This window comes from Aquarana catesbeiana, linkage group LG13 (genome assembly GCF_042186555.1).
Source record: "Aquarana catesbeiana isolate 2022-GZ linkage group LG13, ASM4218655v1, whole genome shotgun sequence".
In the NCBI taxonomy this organism is placed as follows: domain Eukaryota; kingdom Metazoa; phylum Chordata; class Amphibia; order Anura; family Ranidae; genus Aquarana; species Aquarana catesbeiana.
The window spans coordinates 38306943-38312113 of record NC_133336.1 but is presented as its reverse complement, the minus strand read 5'-3'; the positions used below and the strand labels follow the sequence as shown (position 1 = coordinate 38312113).

The 5171-nt window shown below is 42.2% G+C and overlaps 1 pseudogene; it reads left to right on the top strand.

Annotated features, from left to right (window-relative positions):
- Positions 1–931: 931 nt before the first annotated feature.
- On the top strand, positions 932–4277 carry LOC141116527 (large ribosomal subunit protein eL32-like; annotated as a pseudogene).
- The last annotated feature ends 894 nt before the right edge of the window (positions 4278–5171 follow it).

Sequence of the window (5171 nt, the reverse complement as noted above, 5' to 3'; positions counted from 1 at the left end):
GCAGCTGGGTGCACTATACCCCTGGAGATGGCACAGAAGGTATCGGGCACAGAGAGGCACGGGTCGCCAGGAAGTAGTAGAGGCTTGCGTGCAGATCTTCTGGCAGATAGAAGCACCGTGCAGGTTGCACTAGGACACCGGTCAGCAGAGAATCCTGGCTGAGGTTCAAACACCTTGATCCGGAACAGGTAACTGGAACAGGGTCTGATGAGAAGGCCGGGGGTTCAACACAGTGATCCAGTAACAGAGAAGTCCATGAAGCAAGCCGGGGTCATGCACGGGAATCAAGCAATAGGAAAGTCTTTTAAGCAGGCCGAGGGTCAAGCACCGTAATCAAGTTCTTAGAGTACCCGGGGGTCAAACACAGGATCAGGCAGGAAGAGAAGTCCGTTTGGCAAGCTGAGGTCAAGTGCAGGAGAGGTTCAGAGGTGGTCAAGGCAATCCGGGTCACAGCAGGCAGGTACAGATAACAGAACTTGGAAACAGGAACACAGGAGCTCAAGAGACAAACTTTTATAGGGCCGCCAGGGGATCTCACGTTGTGCGGGCTAAGGCGCGTACGTGTCTACGCCGATGTGCCATGTCGCAGCCCGCCGAATTGCGCACCCGCGTGCGCCGTTGCGCCGTTCTACTACGCAAGCGCGCGGGAAAGTCCCGATACTGAAAGTTAAGGTGACTGTTATTCCTGTGACATACACAAAGCAGAAAATAGGTTGTCAATAATCTGTAATAAAACATTTTAGATCTAAATCTATGTTTAATCCTAAAGGTTGTAGTGATTGAAGCCTATAAATCATTGTGTCTCCATTTGGGAGTCCTTTTTGGTCATGTCTGTACCTCTCCAGTGCTGGCAGACCCTATCAATACCTCAGAATCTAAGTAGGGAGGGGTCCTTGTTTTGTGCCAACCTGAAGTGGTTAGACACGCTGTGATGTCTGCAACCTTTCTTTATGTTATTCCACCAGCTTGTACCTACCAGTGTCCTAGTAGTTCTGTCAACATATTGAAAATTACAGGGGCACATCAGCAGGTAGGTCACATATCTAGTATAACAGGTGATGAGCTAGCTGATGTCATATTCTTTCCCTGTGATGGCTGAGGAAAACTTCTCTGTTTTTCTAGTTCTATCTCAAACAATTTTGCATGCCTTACATCTTTTACATCTGAAGAAACCTGTTCTGTCCAAAAAGGTAGGGGGTCTCCTGAGGGGCTTGGTGACATTCTTTGCCAAAATGGTCTGCGACTCTGGTGCCCTCCTATAGATGAACTTGGGTTTATTTGGGAGGATATTCCTAAGAGTGTGGTCTTTTAACAATATGGGCCAATGTTTTCTGATGTTTTTTTCCATTTCTCTGTATTGAAGGTTAAACCCCGATATGAATGCAAGGTTGAACTGATCACCTGTTGATTCCCTGGATTTGGGCTTCAACAGGGCAGTTCCGTTCATTTTCCTTATTTGGTCCCTAGTTTTTTTCTATTTGTGGTTTATTGTATCCCTTTTCGAAAAATCTTCCAATGAGCATGTTGGTCTGGCCCTGTCACAATTTCTTTTTATTCTCAAAAATTGACCCTTTGGGATTGCCCTTACCTAATTTGGATGGTGACAGCTCTGGGTGGAGATGTATCCGTTGCGATCAGTGTCCTTAAAATGGGTCCGGGTTCCCAATAATGAGCTTGACTTAAAAATGTCTAAATCAAGGAATTGGATAAGGGATTCATGCCATGTACTGGTAAATTTAATAGGGGCATACCTTGCCCCCACTGCCTCCCCTTTGATTTGATTAAAGAAGTCCCCTGAATGCCAAAAGTAATTATTGGTCATTGCCAATACTCTTAGGAATATCTAAGAGTCACTTATATTTAAGTGAATGGTCTGCCCTATGCTATCACGTGACTAGCTTACACAACAACGTAAAAAGAAATCAAGCGTGTCACGTAGGTGTGAATGGGGCCAAAAACCCAACTTCAGTTTCAGCTCCTTGGATCTCTTTCATCTATTCAACCCTGAAGATAACTGTATAGCTAAACACAATGGGGTGAGTTATTACATCTTGATTGATGGTGGCTTCACTTCCCTCTTATTCTAAGAACAGGCTGGAGGAGCGTGACACACCCGTGACTGGCAAAAATCTGCCCACACCATGTCATTTCCAAACATAATAAAAATTTGATTTGAAATATATATTTGTATGACAATTCAAAACAGTTTATTGATAAAAATTAATTATTTTTAATTTGTATTCAAATGCTGTTTTTTTTTTTTTAACATGTGACCAGCAGCAGAGGCTTGGAAGCACCTCCTGCTTATGCTTTCCTGCAGACAGGCTGGGAAAGAGCTGGGTGGTGTGATAGCTGTATATCCATTAGGAAAAAAGGTACTAAGATTTTTTTTTTATTAAAATACAGTGCATTTTTAAATAAAAAAACAGTGCATGTTTAGTATCACGTTAACGTTTTCTGCTCCACCTAAAATGTAATCAAAATTGTTTTAGCTGGAGGATGCACCCCCACTATTAGCTCAATATTTAATGATATATTTTCAATTTAACCCTACATGCAAAAGCTGTAAAAAAAAAAGCTGTAAGAAAAAAAAAAAAAGTTAAGCCGCAATATCTAATCAGATTCTAAACCAGGTTAGATGTTGAAACATAAGGCCTGATTGGTTCTCCAGATCAATGTAGAAATTAGTTTTAATTCTTGTATTCATACATCATTACAGTTTATTGTAAAAATGTTGTTTTTGAACTAAGGTTTATTTTAAGATTCCACATAAATCCTTTTCTAGTAAGGGCACATTAATGCACCGGCCATGGGTACCAAGGGTGCAGCTCAATCTTGACACAATGCAAAGCTGATGACAATCAATTCATTCTATATAAAAAAGAAGACATGTCATAAAAGCTGAAAGTTGTAATTTGAAGCAAACACTTTTATACATTGATTGACTGGTACAAAATTACTTTGAAATTCAAATAATTTCATGTAGAGATAATGTCAGAAAGGATAATGGATCATGCATGACAATTTCAGCAACAACAATCACAACAACAAGGAAAAAAAATATTTATATCAAAAATAACATTGACAGAAGAAAAATAGCAGGAGGTGTAGGCACCCATTACATAAGCCCCCTCCCCTTACAGGTAAACATGTTGCTGCATATGAAAAAAGAACGTATTATAGCTCCCTCATTGTTGTACTATAATATATTCATGAAAAATAGCATAAAAACAGACCCGTAGAGGCCTTAGAAAGGCTTCAAAAACTAGGGAACTTTTACCCCCCCCAAAAAAAAAAGAAAATAAGGGTTTAATCCTCATTTTAGGATAGTGCATGGAGCTTTTAGGTGTCATTCAGTTGAATGGCATCTCAAATGTGAGTCCCACGATTTATCATTCACACATTGGTGCTTTGAAATCGTTGGCAGAATCACAGCAAATCTGCCCATGATTTAAAACGCTAAAGTGTGAATACAGCCTTAAAGGGGAAGTAAACCCTGAGAGCTAGTGACTCAGTCAGAATCTGAGTTACGCTTCAGTGAATTGGTCTCTGTCAGAACCATAGACCAGGAAAACCTTAAAGTGGATGTAAACCCACTCTCATCCTTTATAAACTACTGCCATAGTGGTTATCTATAAGGATATAAAATATCTCACAAAAGGGAGTACACCCCTCACATTTTTGTAAATATTTTATTATATCTTTTCATGTGACAACACTGAAGAAATGACACTTTGCTACAATGTAAAGTAGTGAGTGTACAGCTTGTATAACAGTGTAAATTTGCTGTCCCCTCAAAATAACTCAACACACAGCCAATAATGCCTAAACCACTGGCAACAAAAGTGAGTACACCCCCTCTCTTCCTCAGGCAGTCTGCGAAGAAGGTGAACGCTCCAAGTCAGCGCCACTGATAAAGCCTAGGATTGTCAAGAAACGGACAAAGAAGTTCATCCGCCACCAGTCAGGCTGTTATGTTAAGATTAGGCCCAACTGGCGCAAGCCCAGAGGTATTGACAACAGAGCCCGCAGAAGGTTCAAGGGTCAGATCCTGATGCTCAACATCGGTTACGGTAGCAACAAGAAAACCAAACACCTTCCTTGTACACAACCTAAAGGAACTCCAAGTTCTAATGATGAGCAACAAGTCATTTTGCGCTGAAATTAGTCATAACATCTTCTCTAAGAACCACAAGACTATTGTGGAAAGAGCAGCACAGCTCTCCATCAAAGTGACAAATCCCAACGCCAGACTGAGCAGTGAGAAAAACGAGTAAACCTGTTTAACTTTATTCAATAAAAGAAAAAAAAAAGTGAGTACACCACTAAGTGAAAAAGTCCAAATTGGGCCCAAATTGTCAATATTTTGTGTGGCCACTATTATTTTCCAGCACTGCCATAACCCTCTTGGGCATGGAGTTCACCAGAGCTTCACAGGTTGCCACTGGCGTTCTCTTCCACTCCTCCATGATGACATCATGGCGCTGGTGAATGTTAGAGACCTTGAGCTCCTCCGCCTTCCATTTGAGGATGTCCCACAGATGCTCAATAGGGTTTAGGTCTGGAGACATGCTTGGCCAGTCCATCACCTTTACCCTCAGCTTCTTTAGCAAGGCAGTGGTCATCCACTCCGAAGGGAGTGGATCATGCTCTGCTTCAGTATGTCACAGTACATGTTGGCATTCATGGTTCCCTCAATGAACTGTAGCTCCCCAGTGCTGGCAGCACTCATGCAGCCCCAGTCCAGGACACTCCCACCACCATGCTTCACTGTAGGCAAGAAACACTTGTCTTTGTACTCCTCACCTGGTTGCCGCCCCACACGCTTGATATCATCTGAACCAAATAAGTTTATCTTGATCTCAGACCATAGGACAGTAATCCATGTTTTTAGTCTGCTTGTCTTCAGCAAACTGTTTGTGGGCTTTCTTGTGCAACATCTTAAGAAGAGGCTTGCTTTTGGGACCAATTTGATGCAGTGTTCGGCGTATGGTCTGAGCACTGACCAGCTGAACCCCTCCCCCAACCCCTTAAACCTCTGCAGCAATGCTGGCAGCACTCATACGTCTATTTCCCAAAGACAACCTCTGGATACGACGCTAAGCACATGCACTCAACTTCTTTGGTCAACCATGGCAAGGCCTGTTCTGAGTGGAACCTGTCCTGTTAAA